The sequence below is a fragment of the Lepisma saccharinum genome, chromosome 14 (assembly GCF_977018435.1).
Source record: "Lepisma saccharinum chromosome 14, izLepSacc3.1, whole genome shotgun sequence".
NCBI classification, from domain to species: Eukaryota; Metazoa; Arthropoda; class Insecta; order Zygentoma; family Lepismatidae; genus Lepisma; species Lepisma saccharinum.
The window spans coordinates 60,851,063-60,867,882 of record NC_139242.1 but is presented as its reverse complement, the minus strand read 5'-3'; positions in this window follow the sequence as shown (position 1 = coordinate 60,867,882).

The window sequence follows — 16,820 nt, the reverse complement described above, 5'->3', positions numbered from 1 at the left end:
TTAGATTATTCTTCTGTGTTTCTAGCTATCCTAGTATATGCGCTCTTATGTATTATATATATATATATATATATATATATATATATATATATATATATATATATATAATGAAAGAGGAGAGAGGAAACACTCACCGGACAAAGAAAAAATTCAAATTTTCGTGATGGTACGTCATATCTTCAGGAGTAGAGAGTGTTGTATAACTAAGTGACTAGAGGGAAGAGTAAGAATGACCTGCAGTGTTGCCAGGTCCCGAAGGAAAAAAAAGTGTTGACAGTACCACACACAAAAAAAATGGTTATTTCGCCAGGCTTGTCGAAAACTGTGAGTGGTGGTGGTGGGGGGGGGGGGGGGTTGGTTGGGAAAAGGTGGTGGTGAGGGTGAGGATAGGGGATGAGGGGCGTTATTGGGTGGCCTTGTTCAGGCCTGGAGGTGTGGTTGCCATCCCATTCTCCCTGGCCCTCAGAGGTCAACGCCTCAACACCTCAGCCACCTCCCGACAGAACTATAACCTCCGCTTACACCAAGCCTTGACCAACCGTGGATATCCTTCCACCCTGGTCACCAAACAAATATCCCGAGCTGCTTCATACACTCCCACCAAGAAACCTGCCACCAATCCCCCTGCACTTGTCACCCAATATCACCCCCACCTCAACAAAATCAGACACACTCTACGTTCCCTCCTTCTCAACCTGCACAGTGATCCTGACACCAGAAATATCTTTCCCGACAAGCCCAGAGTTGTCTTCAAACGCCCTCCCAATCCCCAAAACATCCTGGTCCACCACAATCCACCTACTCACAATCAACTCGCACCTGCCCACAAATGCAACCGCCCAAGGTGCAAAACCTGCCCCATATTTGTCACTTTCCGCACCCTCCAGATCCACACTGCCACCGGCAAATTCACCCTCTACCCCAAAGGAACTTGCAACAGCTCTAACCTAATTTATATCCTCACGTGCAACATCTGTGGGAGCTTCTACCTGGGGGAAACATCCACAGCCCTGAACCTCCGCATCAACAACCACCGCTCCTCTACCCAAAACCTGGACTTTGCTGTTGCCATTCACACCAATCACCACAATATTCCTTTTAATGACTGCTTCCAGGTAGCGATCGTCCACTCCTTGCCCCAATCCACCAACACCTCAATACGTAGAAGATGGGAGAGGGCCTACATATCGACCATGAATGCAACCACACCTCCAGGCCTGAACAAGGCCACCCAGTAACGCCCCTCATCCCCTATCCTCACCCTCACCACCACCTTTTCCCAACCAACCCCCACCACTCACAGTTTTCGACAAGCCTGGCGAAAGAACCAATTTTTTTTTGTGTGGTACTGTCAACACTTTTTTTTTCCTTCGGGACCTGGGAACGCTGCAGGTCATTCTTACTCTTCCCTCTAGTCACTTAGTTATACAACACTCTCTACTCCTGAAGATATGACATACCATCACGAAAATTTGAATTTTTTCTTTGTCCGGTGAGTGTTTCCTCTCTCCTCTTTCATTTTTTATTTAGCCCTTGTGGCCCTCCTTCCTTTTATCCTATATATATATTTGTGTGTGCGTGTCTGTGTGTGTGTTTAAATATAATATATGTCTGGGAACTCAGCAATCACCCTGTTGTTCAAAGGAAGGAGGAAACTTTCTTGTAACCTTATGACCCATTCCCACCTAGACGAGGCTTTCATTAATAAAAAGTTACCTTGAACCCATTTCTCGCAAGAAAGTTAATTTCTAACGTATACTATATTATTACACATTTGCTCTCTCTCCCTCCTCCAAGGACAAACCTAACTTCCTTCTCAAATCCCCAGATGATGGCGTCACTTCATAGCGGATATGACGACATTCGCTCTATTATTACTGTCAGCTTTACATCTGTGCATAAAGTGGTCATAAAAAAAACTTTGACTTTTGATTTAAGAGACATCAAGGTCTTGCAAGGAGTAAAAATGGAGCAAAATTAATAAAAGTGTTAGGGATAACGTTGGTGTCGAAAAATGACAGAACACACTGGTAAAGACAAGAATATGTCACCCGAAAAATAGAAGCGAATCACTCGGTTCTTAACATTGGTAGCTTAGTTTCGGAAAGAAACAACATAAGTTGTGTGAGCGTTTATTACTGGTCTGGAAAATAAATCTAATTTCTTAAACTTACGGAGGGTTGAGGGAAAGGGTCCCTCCCCATTCATTCACCCAAATGTTCTATCGTATAATGAAGACCATACATAAAATATCTGTACATCAACCACAAGAAAGATATTTTATGCATTTTTATAATTAAGACGTGTATATTTTCTGAAATTTAAGTCTGAATCGGTAGTTGTACACGCAAAATCTCCATTTTGTAAATTTAATAATATATTAAACAATGATGTAAAAGATTTGCCATTCAGCCGGCATTCAGTTTCCAAGCGGACGTAGCCAATCTTCTGGACGAGCATGATCGTTTTGAAACCCAGATGACCCCTTCTCTAGTTCGTGTTTTGAAGAACACTGCTCTCACTGTTGCTTATTTTCGATTGCCCGTGAAAAGCTTTGCAATATGAAAATATTTTTCTCTTCTTCTATGTAATTATATATAGGTGTGTGTGTGTATATATATATATACACTTTCTGGCAACACATAAAAAGTGATTTATGAGTTGGCCACCCTGAATTCATCTCGTGAAGAAGAAGCATACAGACAGACTTAATCATATTGTACATGCATAATAATGCATTTAATTTTTATTTCGATATTCAGCATTCCTAACAAGCATCTCAGAAAAAGAAAAAGAAAACAGTCTTCCTGGAATAATATCGTAAATACATAGATATGGGAAAAACTGCTAAAAGCGGTAATCCCAAATCAAAGTAAATAAAAATAAATCGTAGGCTAGATACAACCCTATTTTTGTCACAGTGTCGTATTTCACTTTTGCACTCATCTCAGTACTGTCTAATTTCGTTCCTTTACACTGCAGTCTTCTCCAGTATCGGTGGAGCTGCAGCTTCGACAATAATGCTGTACAAACAAATCATTTGCGGCACTATTAGGTGAAGCTCACACAAATTTCTTCCTCATGTTTCTCCAATGTCCTTCTCTTCTGTTGTCTTCTTTTCTTTTTCTCCCTGTACCTTTTTCATGCCTTCGCTTTACTTTCCCAGGTTCACATTTTCTCTTTGTTCTTTCTACTATATTTGCTCTAGTTTGTTTCTATTCCATTGATTCCTCCAGTCCCTTGTCCATTTTTCCTTTCAATTCTCTCTCATTCTCGCTCTTTCTTCTTATTTGTCATAAATTGATTTCATTCATTTTTATTGCACTTTTCGTGCTCATGTTTTGAGGCTGAAGTGAATGTTTCTTGTTTGTCATCCCTCTTCTTTCGTTTGAACACTTCTCTACTGAACTTTGGACAACTGATGCTCCCCAATTGAATGTTGTTTTTGTTACGGATTGATATCTATACTGCGTTTGTTGGTGGTGACAAGGCATATTTTTCTATCTTTCTTCATATGTATGTCATTTCGAAGGTTCTTGACTTGTCTGTAGTAACAGATATGCATAAAATGCGTTTTGGCGCAAAATTTTGTTATAATTTCTTTACTAAAGTAGACCGCAAACTATGTTTGAATTTCATTTATACTATGTTGTAATACTAATGTTAATTATAATTTATTTTAGTTTATATACCTAGATGGATAGAAGTGAAAATAATTTAACGTATTTATGTTTAAATTGGGAATCATTTCAATTCAATTGATAAACCGAATACTTCTGGAAAGCAAGATAAATAAACGGTGTTGTTCGAGTATTTCAATAATTTGGTTAGACTTGGTTAAATCCAATATTCGAACTGGCGAATTCGAATGATTCGCAAACATGATGTCGCAGTGTACTTCAATTCATATCAGGATACAACCCTTCTTAGCTAATTTTATGGAGGTAATCATGGTTCTATTATGTTCACATGTTTATGATTCTGGGGTTGTTCTCACAGGGATGATATGAAGACGAGACGAAACAGGTCTTTAGAACGGACTCTCGAAATGTTTTGTATGAACAACATATAGAGTGTATATGTTCCACAACATATAGAGGTCATTAAGGATAATAAATGTTCTTAATATCGTTTCCGGAATATATGCAACCACGCGCTGCACAAACCCACATTTACCACCAATGTAGTGACTTTGTATTTACATGTAAACACAATACATGTCTTTTCTGTAAATAAAGAGGACCGAAGGAGTCAAATTCTAGATCTTGGTGTGATCAGTGGCGTGCCAAAAGAGGCGGTGGTGGTAGGGGTCGTAACCCCCCATTTGGCCTAGTATTCCTAAAAAAAAACGTATTTGCCAAACATCGTCGTCGCCTTGTAATCAAAGGGTCCTCGTTTCGATACCCGGTGGAGGCACTTAGTGGTTTGGATCCCACTTTAAACTGTAGGTTCATTCCCAATTAACCTATCTGTGCATAAAAGTGGTCATAGAACAAAACTCAAACAAAAAAACTCAAGTGACTGAAACGACCTCTAAGGGAGACATCACACCTAAGCGACATGCGACACGCGCGCTTGAGGATTTCATCAACTGTCATGCCACTACAGTGTGAAACGTTGCTGTTTGATTGGCTCGTTCCGGAACGACATTTGTCTCGTGTCGCTTGTCGTTTCGATCTAAAATCTCCATAAGACTGTTCATCTTCTTCTGTGAACACCAGTCGCATGCGCAGAAAGAGTGTGGTGAGTGCTATACCCTTTCCTCCTCGGTCAAATAGCATAACGTCAATTTCATTTTTTTCAATTTCAATTTTCCATTATTAAAGGGCGAGGTTCAGCCTGCGGCTGTTCTACCACCTAACCCCAATGGATACATATACATAAACATAAACATATAATACATACTAAACACATTCTACATACTAAATGTTTGTACAAATAACAAACAGAAAAAAACAAAAAGAGGAGAAAGAAACAAACCTAAAACACAAAAAGAACAAATACAAAATTGAGAACAAAGATTCATCTATACATTTAAAAAAAATGGAAAAAAAATGGAAAAAAGATTGAAAACAAATACATAAAGGATACACAAATTAATTGACAGTTGTGCGTGGTATGATATAGTTAAATCTAATACAAATTAATATTATGTAAAAACATATAAATGTTCTTAATATACAAGAAAGGACAAACTATCGTCAAGGGTTGGCAACATGTAAGAGGAAAAGTAAAGAAGAAAAATGAAAATTAAAAATACTTGTTTTTAGGAAGTTGGGTCAAAATGATAACTATTTCTCGTGAGTGCTTGAACACAGACATTGTTCATTTAACAATAGATTTTTTGAGTTCGTCTTTGAAGTTGTTGCAATTAGTGAGGGACGTCATGGAAGGAGGAAGTTCATTCCACGCTCTTGCAGCTGAATATGTAAATGATGATTCGAAAAGCACTAGTGTGTGCTTTGGAAGCTCAAGTTTTGATTTTCCCCTTGTTTTATAATCATGTAGTAGAGAGGCAGCACTTCATTCCTACGCGTCAGCAAAAATTCGATGCCACTGGTGTTATGTTACATCCGGTCGTAGCGGTGTACGAGCGATTTTATTGTTGAGTCAGCAGAACGTGTCTGATCACGTTGAAGACATCGGAAGCGGTGGGGGAGGGGGGTCAATGGATTTGTCACGTTGTTTCTTGATGTATGCTAACCTAACACGTGCGTATGTTTGTGTGTGTGTGTGTGTGTGTGTGTGTGTCTTTGGAGGAAATGCGCGCGCAACCATTGCGTATGATGCAAACACATGAAGAAATGATTTAAAGATGGCGCCGAAGGTGTTGTACCCCGAAAGCTTAGCGGCTAAGGTTATTGCTCTGTAAAACAAGAGGCGTCGAGGGTTCGATTCCTGGTAGAGTCAATATTGATTGATTGATAGATTGAGTTAGTTTTTTTTAAGTCCACTTTATGCACGGCAAAACTAATCAGGAGTGGACCTACAGTTGAAAAGTGGTGATTCGGACCACTATGTGCCTCCACCGAGTATCGAACCTGGGACCCCTTGATTACAAGTCGACGATGTCAATATTGAATGGTCTCGATTAGCCTGTGTGTAAATAAAGCCAACAAAATGGTTGAGTTCGAAAATCGAGTTGGGTTAGTGGTTAATGTTGTCACCTGGCAATGAAGAGGTCGCGGGTTCGATTCTCTAGGTAGTTAAATTAGGCCAATTGTTTAATCCCGCCATTATAGGTTCCGATTAGTCCATCTGTGCATAAATAGTGATTGAATAAAATCAATATGGCGGCCTTGGGGTAGTGGTTAATGTTGTCGCCTGGTAATGAAGAGGTCGCGGGTTCGATTCTCTAGGTAGTTAAATGAGGCCAATTGTTTTGTCCTGCCATTATAGGTCCCGATTAGTCCATCTGTGCATAAATAGTATTTGAATAAAATCAATATGGCGGCCGCGTTTTGTGTTTAGCGGCGGCGGCGGCGGCGACCGGGGCGCGGCGCGGCGCGGGGCGGAGCGGGGCGGCGCGGCTCGCGCGGGGGGTGTTTTTTATTCCGCGAGATGTTTCAACCAAGTGGTTGAGGGTTCGATTCCCAATGTTGGTGAAAATTGGATATTCAATTATATTTGTTTAAAAGTTCCGATTAGCTTTTTGTGCACAAAGAGAAAATGAACTAATTGGAAATAGGATGTTTATGCTGTAATGAAAAGGTCCCGGGTTCGATTCACAATGTCAAATTGGCTGATAATGATGTTGTTTTAAAAAAAAGAAAAAAAAAGAAGAAGTGTGTTGAGTCCCCATTAGTATTTAGGCAGGAACAGATATTAAAAATCAAAACAAAATGCCTTTTGATTACAACGCAAATACTTTACCGCTAATGTATAAAGATAAATTAGAATCTGTTGTTTTGCCGTGTTGGGCCCCAGTACCGATTAGCTTAAATGCATAAAGAGTAGGTAAAATAAGCAAGATGGCCGTCACTATTGTTTTGTGATCAAAGAGGAGTCACAGGTTCGATTCAATCAAAGGAGGCAAGATTCTATGTTTCAATTCCATGTAAAAGTCTAAAGTTATGTTTCGATTAACCTCAATGCATAAAGAGGAATTAAACAAAAACAAGCAAAATGGCGACAGATGTGATAAAAGAAAAATTGAATTAGTTTTTTATAGTGACAAGAAAAAATAGCGAATCATTGTTAGAAATAGAATGAAAATAAAGATACTTGCCTTTGCGTGTCCAGCGCTGTGCAGAAAAGCTCTCATGCTTTATCTCCGACAAGTCCACAATACACATTTTTTTTATTGTATAGTTAATTATTAATGTTGTTAAGTAGTGTATACTTAGCGTTTCAAAGTCATCCTTGGTACGAGTGCATTTGTAGCCTCTTTTTTTATCAATCGAATATCAGTTTTTGACATATTTTGACAATTTTTTGTCTGTGTTTTAGCGTTTAGCGATGTTTTAGTAAAATTTCCCTTTTTTCCCTCTCATCCTTGGTACGAGTGCATTTGTAGCCTCTTTTTTTATCAATCGAATATCAGTTTTTGACATATTTTGACAATTTTTTGTCTGTGTTTTAGCGTTTAGCGATGTTTTAGTAAAATTTCCCTTTTTTCCCACCTCGCACTTGTAGGTATATCACGATCTTACGTGATATAACTTAACCTATTCTTTTTTATTACGTGCTAAACTACACGAGAGCCTCTAGTAGTGCAGGTGCCAGGGTTGACAAACATCAATTGGAGTTCACCAAAGTAGTGGTTATGGACCGTTTCTGCAACCCCAAGTGGGGATCAAAAATACCTCAAAAACTCACTTTCTCTCCACGTTCCGTGCCTCATTTATTGCGCTGACGATGTTTCGCAGCGAAGAAAAGAGCACCAAAACATCAAAAACTCACTTTGACCATTTGGGGATCACCAAAAACCTCAAAAAAAAACTCACTTTCTCTCATTTATTGCGCTGACGATGTATTTCACAGCGTGTTTATATATCGCGACCTTTGTAAAAACCTCTCTCTCTCGGGAACGATGTGTAGTGGACTTTAGAGAGAGTTCTGCGCCCCTTAAGTGAGGTTCAGTGTTACCAACCCCCCCAAAGAAAAAGTGTGACAGAAAATAAAAGCAGCTCTGGCATCACTTTTTTAAGCTATTTTTTTTACCTCCTGCTCTATTATGCTACCTCGTCCTTTGACCTACACACTTTTTGAAATGACTTACGACATTTTCCTATAAGTCTGTCTCCTCTTACTGTAAGGTCCCTCAGTGTAATCTACCACGACGACCTTGTGTGCTCTCAGCGTAATCTGCTACGATGTGTTTTTTCTTAAAAAAAAAAACCCTCATGTGTGATCTTCTGCGGTGTGTGTGTGTGTGTGTGTGTGTGTGTGTGTGTGTGTGTGTGTGTGTGTGATAATCAAAATTATTTTTGTTAAGGCCACATCAAAAAATAGAAAAAAAAATATCCCGCCAGAGAGAGATGGGGGGGTGCGTGGTGCCCAACAAACCAGTTCTAAAATGGTCATGGCTATCAAAGCCATGCCCGCCTTTTTGTATAGAGTTTCATGAGTTTTGCCTTATCGATTGGATCGTCGTCGTTCTGCAACACCGTCGAGGTAAAATCCAAATCGTACACGCGCTTGCCGAAATGCTTTCGTATGCGCGGAAGTGTGTGCTCGGACCAGTGTGGAAATTTATTTTTAGTACCACCACCGTTCGTACTCGAAGAGTGCGAGGGACTCGTGGTCGAAGATGCGTCCGTCGTGCTGGCGATGCTCGTCATCTTAATTCGTCGTTGGTCGGGACACTAATGCTTCGATCAAGAACGGATTCAAAACGATTCTGTCAGGCTGACGCAAATCCAAAACTAATCCACTAGGGTGATGAATTAATTGTAAATTTGTAGCATCGACGTCGGACGACGATCTAAACCAGGCGCGGCATTTTTGGCATACTCTGTAATTGTTCGGGATGGGTTGCAACGAGGAAGGTTCGGTGCCTACGAGTATAACTTTCAAATCCGAAGAAATGAGCGTCGGGAGGGTTGTGTTGGTCAGCGTCTGCAGGAAACACATCGTGTGGCAAAATTCGCAGCACGAGCCCCAGGTACGTCGCAGCAGGAGAATTCGATGCGAATGCGCCCGGGATGAAATGGAGCAAGCAGCACGCTTCGTTCTCCTGCTGGTCGATCTGGGCGAGGATCAAGTTAAATCCCAACTTCGGAGAAACGACCGCTTTCACGGTATTTGCCTCGATTCCGAATAATTGCCTGCTTCCGAAATTACGATCTTTCATGTGAAAATAAGAAAAAAGCGTTCGCACGACGTCGACCCACGGTGAGGGGATCTTTACCCAGTTCACGCGTTCGATACGCTCCCGAACGAACGCAGAATCCTTTTTGGGGAAATAGCGTTCTTTTGCTTGCGTCCAGGTTGAGAGAATCGATGTACGTGGCCCAAGACCACACGTGGTGGTGGTGGTGCTGCTGCTGCTGCTCGCTGCCGCTGCCCTCTACGATCTGGTGGAAACGAAAATTATCGGGCAAGATCGTCCGTTCGAAAGTTTTGTACTGGGTCGATATTCTCTTCTCCGTCCTCAGGAGGCGTAGAAATTGAGTTTTGAACGCGTCAGTTTCGGTCACGTCCTGGTACAAATCTTTCAGGACGTTCAACTTGTTTTCCAGAACCGTATAATGCAACACCAAGTAATTGATGTTGCAGTGTATGATGAAGAACGTCGGGATGATGCAGCAGAATCGATAGATCAGACCCCAGCCGAGATAATAATGCGTGTGGAAACGATGCTGGGTCGTCCACGTGAATTCGTTGAGAACGTGGCCGTCGCAGACGGTATTGGGAAAAATCGTTCGCAAGTACCTGGCCGGATCCTTTCCGAAAACCTTCTCGAAAACGTATGACGCCAAGCAAGAGCGTTGATGCAGTCGCTCTTGAAACTTGCCAGCTGTGGGGGCTGACAAATCGAGCTTCCTACCCAGATCGAATTGGGTCGCGTGGCTTTCCACGAACTCCAAGTAAGCCTTCGCCGTGGGCCACACGATGCTCGTGACGATCTGTTCCCCCGAGAAATTCTATATAAAATAACATACCTAAAATTCTATTCGCAGTATAGATTGAATTTTTTTTTTTGAGTTTTGTAATCACCCCAAGAAATTCTATATAAAATAACATACCTGAAAATTGTATTCACAGTATAGATTGAATTTTTGAGTTTTGTAATCACCCCGAGAAATTCCATATAAAATAACATACCTGGAAATTATTTTTTTTGGTTTGTGTGATCTGAGAAAGCATAATGGAATCCACCAGTTTGATCGAATGTGTTACTTGCGAAAAAATAATATCTAAAACTAATATTAGCAAGCACAGAGCAAGATGTAGCGAAACAGGTTCGAGAATTAATCGTTCGTTACCTTTTAAGCCTTGTGCTCGATGCGGAAAGATGATCAGCATTCCAAATTTAAGTAGACACCTCAAAATTTGCAAACCATCGACCGAACAAGGAACAGTGAAAAGAAAAATCGATGATCCAGGAACCGAAGCTTCCACTTCCAAACAAGTTAAATTATGTAATGAACGAAAACCAATTAGATCTGCATTCAACCGTCATATTCAGGATTTCTCTTTTACTTCGGAACCAGGCCGGGACATTCTTAGTTTCTTGCGTGAAACGAAAACATCCGTGATAAATATTCTAAAAAATAAATTGGAAAATAATTCCATAAAAGTATACGTTGATCTATTTTCCGAATACGAAAAAGTCGATGGTACAACAAGTATTTTTTATCATCGAACAAAAAACCAGGCTCTTCATTTGGCGGACGTCGATAATTTGGACGAATTTTATTCTGATCTTTCAAATGAACTGGTTAAGAAACACGACGATTTCGAGGCTAAAGGGTCGGGATGGTCTCTGTGTGGAAGTCCTCACACGTTAACAGTTTACGTGAACCGATTCTCGCCTCTTCGAGCTTCCAGCTACGTTCCTCTTCCACCGAACATTCAACACAAGAGGGCTGTGTTAAATATACAGAACAGCGATAACAAGTGTTTTCTTTGGTGTGTGTTGGCGGAACTTCACCCGATTCATTGGTCAAATAATCCAGAACGGGTTTATCATTACAAGCAGCATGAACCTGAACTGGAAAATGCAATGTTTGGCATCGAATACCCGATGACCATTTCCGATATATCAAAATTCGAAACACGAGCACGAGATGCAGAAGGAGAACGCTTAATCATCAACGTGTATTCCTATACGTTGGATAAACATGTCGTGCATCCCGTCAGGATAAGCGATGTCGACGATGACGATGCTCGTGTGATTAATCTTCTTCTAATTTCAAACGACAGTGTTCACCATTACTGTCTCATTCGTTCACTATCACGTTTGGTCAGAAGTCAAACTACCAAGTATGAACATTGCATCGAAGTTTGCCCGAGATGCCTAACCACATTCAACGATATAAAACAAGTCGATTATCGAAAATACACCGGACGTCAGATTGCTATCGAGAAACTTGCCGAACATAAAATGTATTGCCGCAACAACAGACCGGTTCGAATGTTGATGCCCGAAAAGAACGAAGTGGAAGAATTCAAAATGCACAAGGCGTTGTTGGAACATCCGGCCATCATCGTTGCTGATTTCGAGGCGTTCCTCAAACCACTCTCGTACTGCGATCCGGATCCCCAAGTTTCTTCCACCACACCTTACCAGCTACACGAACCAAACAGTTTCGGTTACGTTGTCGTGCGACAGGATAAAATAGATGAACCGTACGTATACCGAGGACCCGATGCAATCGAACGCTTCTTCGAAAAGATGGTCGAGGAGGTGGGGAAAATTGGATGCATGCTGCAAACATCGAAACCGATGCTTCCGTTATCTGCTATCGAACTTCAAAATTACTACGACACTGTCAAGTGTCCTGTGTGCGATAACCACTTCACAGACGACAATCGTAAAGTGTTTCACCATTCGCATACGGACGGTAGCTTCGTAAGCGGAATCTGTAATGCATGCAACCTCAAAATCCAAAAACCAAAATTCGTCCCCATATTTTTTCACAATGGTTCTAATTACGACTTTCATCCCTTAATTAGGAAACTTGGATACGACACTCAAAAAATAGATATTCTTGCTCAAAACGAAGAACGATACATCTCTATAAGTAAGAAAGTTATGATTCCTGAGACTAAAAATACCATCGAGATGAGGTTTCTGGATTCATACAGATTTCTCTCTGCCAGCCTGGACGCTCTTGCCGGCAAACTTTCGGCCGAACAATTCAAAATTACAAAAGCTAGTTTTCCCAACGTAGACATAGAACTCGTTAGACGTAAAGGGATTTATCCTTACGAATACGTTAGTGATGGTTCTAAATTTAACGACGACGCTCTCCCACTTCCAAGAGAATTTTACAGCAGACTCAGAGAGAAAGGAATCACGGACGAAGAATACCAACACGCGCAACTCATGTGGGAGAAATTAGAATGTAGGACACTCGGAGACTACCACGATGCCTACTTAAAATTAGACGTGACGATACTCGCGGATGTTTTTCAAGCGTTCAGGAAAACGGCAACGAATATTTACAAATTAGATCCAGCGTATTTCTACAGCCTACCGGGATTAGCGTGGTCGGCAATGTTATTCCAGACAAAGGTCAAGCTGGAACTGATATCGGACGTGGACATGTTACTTTTCATCGAGAGGGGGATTCGGGGCGGGATGGTACAATGCGTGCAGAGACATGCAAAAGCCAACAACGCGCACATGAAAGAAGATTATGATTCGAATCGAGCATCGAATTACATCTTCTACGCCGACGTTAACAATCTCTACGGACATGCCATGGTCCAGAAACTTCCTTACGGGGGATTCGAATGGGCATCAACAGACGTAGAAAATTTCGATGATAGCGAGTATGGCTTCTTCGCAGAGGTGGATATCGAATTCCCCGACCACTTACACGATCTGTTCAGCGATTTACCACCGGCATCCGAGTTCAAATCATCGCCTCATTCTAATCAATGGAAGCTTTTATTGACTCTAGAGGGGAAAAAGAGATACGTTGTTCATTACTCGAATCTCCGATTCTTGATCGGGAAGGGTGCAAAGGTAGCGAATATTAGAAGAGTCCTCAGGTTTAAACATTCCGAGTGGCTCAAACCATACATTGAAACAAACACGCAACATAGGACGGTTGCCACTTCCGATTTAGACAAAGATTTTTTTAAATTGATGAATAACGCGGTGTACGGCAAGACGATGGAAAACGTGCGGAATCACGTAGACGTGAAATTGGTTTCGGATAAAAATAAATGCATGAAGTGGGTGGCCGATCCTAGATTCAAGTCGAGAAAAATTTACAACGAGAATTTGCAACTTTTCAATCTTGATATAAAATTGATGAAATTCAGAAAACCAATTTACGTTGGCGCAACGGTTCTCGACTTGTCGAAACTTTACATGTTCGAATTTCATTACGACGTGATGAAACCCTTCTTCAATGATAAGATGTCACTTTTGTACACGGACACCGACAGCTTCATTTACAGCATACAAACACCTAACCTATACGAAGACATAAAAAATCCTTCCATGCTCGAGTATTTCGATACTTCTGCATATCCTCAACCCAACAGATTTGGGATTCCTTCCCTCAACAAAAAAGTCCTAGGTAAACTGAAAGATGAATGTAACGGTGATATTATTGTCGAGTTCGCGGGTTTGCGTTCGAAGATGTATGCCATGAGAACAGAGAGTAGCGTCACGAAGAAAGCAAAAGGTGTGGGCAAGAATACGGTGGAGAACAAACTCACCTTCCACGATTACATCGATTGCCTTTACTCACAATCGACGATACTAAGTATAGAACAAAGAATCCAAAGTGTAGACCACGTGATTACAACAAACAAAGTTAGGAAAGTAGCATTAGATCCGCATGACGATAAAAGATGTATTTTGTCTTGTGGAATCCACACGTTGCCTTGGGGGCACTGTCGTTTAGAAATGAGTTAAAATTGTAGGCAATGCAAATGAAAAAAAAATAAACTTAAACTGTCTCACATACACAATAAGTAACTAGCAAGGACAATGAATCTTTTTGGTTTCCGAAAGCAAACAATGGAGACCGTACACCGCACGACGACAGATCTACCTTCCGTGTTAACTAAACTCAACGGTCTACTGATTATTCACCTCAACAGCATTTGGACGAAATTGGATGACGATGTGGGTAAAACCTTTTACGTCTTCAACAACAATTTACATTTCTACGAAATTCCGATCGACGGGAAACTTCGGATCACCGTGAATCCGGAGAACGAAGGGCGAAAAATCAAAATTTCTACCGGCAAGAACATTTTTCGAATGAAACACGACAAGGTACTTTCTAACATGTCGTACGATGTTTCAGCAGGAGATTGTCTTTACGTGGAACTCCTCGGAGATTACGACAAACTCGTTCCTCTCTTCGTAGAATTACGAATCGTCTATCCTATTATAAATAACCGTTAACCAAAAAAATGCCTAACGACATTTTCGGCAACACCAAGCGTGTAGATCACGCAGAAGAGATTCTCATGTTGGACGTCCGAATTAAAAAGTTGAGGAGCGATTTGATCGCTTTGCAGGAGACCTTAAACAAAAGTTTAGAGTCGGAAATCGCTACGCTCCAAACGCAATGTCTCGATCCCATTCTGAAAATCGATTCCGAACTGAAAACGCTCATAAAAAATTATGTCGACGTACCTTCTTACGACAACGTTCAAAATATACAGTTGAGCGTGGATAAGCTTCAAAATGATTTGGCCAAATTACAGCAATTTCAATCGAAAAATGAAGATTTGGAAAAATTGAAACTCGAAATCGAAGAACGAACTTCCGCAATAGAAAAGAATTTCTCTGAACTTCAAACCGTCGTGAACGATATCGATGCGGAACGCTTGCACGTCGTCGTTTCCAAATTACAAGAAGAATTCACCGGCACGTTGGAAGAAATTAAATCCAAGTTGCAGACTTTGGAAGATACAATGACGAACCTACCATCGTCGGACGAACTGCAGGTCATCGGTAAAAGCGTTCCGAACATAAAAATTCAATTGGAGGCTTATAGAGATTTCGAACACATTCAAACCACCATCGCTACGCTTCAGGCGTCTCTGGAGTTGATCAACGAAGAAATTAAAAATATTCACGCTGAAGCAAGTGCGTTGACGAGCATTCAAGACACGTTAAGCACGGTTCAGCAGAAGATGGAATATTTAGAAAATTTGAACGTCGAAACGAATCTTGCTCATTTTCATCACGTACTCGACAACATACAGGGTGACTTGGAATCGTTACGGACGAGCGTGCCTTCGAGCGAAGATTTGGAAAAATTGAAAACGGCGGTGACGGCATTATCCGAATCGAGCGACGTCAAAAGTTCGTTGAGCGATCTCGAGAGTAGGGTGGCCAATCTCCCCACCTCCAAAGAATTACACGCTTTGAAAAGGAACATATCACGTATGCTGAAACGACTGGAAACGGAAACGGCGAACGTGGAACAAATTCGAGACGAACTTGCTTCGCTGGTGTCGACGCTGCCCACTTCGCAGAGCGTCGCGGACCTTCACACGCAGTTTACCGAGATGCGAAGCATCGTGAACGATCTCACCGAGAAGAGCTCGAAATTGAATCAAGTCGAGAACCTTCAGAGTATTGTCGTCAACATCAGAGATCAAGTTGGAGTGCTGGAATCCACGCAGGAATCGACGCTGGCCTCTTTCGGTGCCAAGTTGCAAGAACTCAACGAAAACTACAAGCAGTTGAACGTGGAAGTGAAAATCAAACCGTCATTTTCTACAGTAACGGATAATATCGTCGAATATTTGTTGCCCGTACAAAATACACTGGGACAGCTTCACAGCAACCTCGTTAGCGTCGATACTAAATTCGCCAAACTGCATTCTCTGCAAGCCATCGAAATCAACAGCGTACCCAATCAACAGAGAATCTCCACGTTCGTCGAAGGTAACAAACTGTACATGTTGCATCCTTATCATCCGTACTACAAGTTTCTCCTCGATGGCACGATTCAGATAAACGAATTTTCGTACTGGTCTCACGGCAGAAAAGCTAGCGTTCCCACCATGACCTTGATATCGAATCGTGGTGTCCAGAAAGCAGGAAACATTCCTCTGGCACGTTGGAACGAAACGCGCAACATATATGAAATACACGAAGACGAAGATCTTACCGTTTTCGACGTGAGTGCCGGCGATAAGCTGATCATTCAAAACACGAGCGAGGTGCCACCCTCTTTGAATCCCATCACGCTGGTGCTTCTCTTCAAACGTAATCTCTAAAAAAAAAATGTCTAGGCAAGCCATCGTCCAAGAATTGCATAAACCTGCACGCCGCAACTACGAACGTTTGGCGGTGGTAACCAAGGGCATCGATGACCTCTGGGAAAGCGACCTCGTCGAGATGAGTAGCGGTAAGTTAAAAAATGTACATAAATTGAACAAGGGCAACAAGTACCTTCTCACCGTCATAGACACGTTTTCGAAATTCGCGTGGGCTCTACCTTTGAAGGCGAAAACAGGAACGTGCGTCACGGAAGCATTCAAGACAATTTTTCGCGAAAGCGGCGGCAGACGACCTCGGTTTCTGCAGACGGACAAGGGGAAGGAATTTTACAACGGCGTATTCCAAAAGTTTATTCGGAAACACGACGTTCGACATTACTCGACCTTCAGTGACGTCAAGGCCAGCATCGTGGAAAGATTCAATCGCACTCTGAAATCGCGCA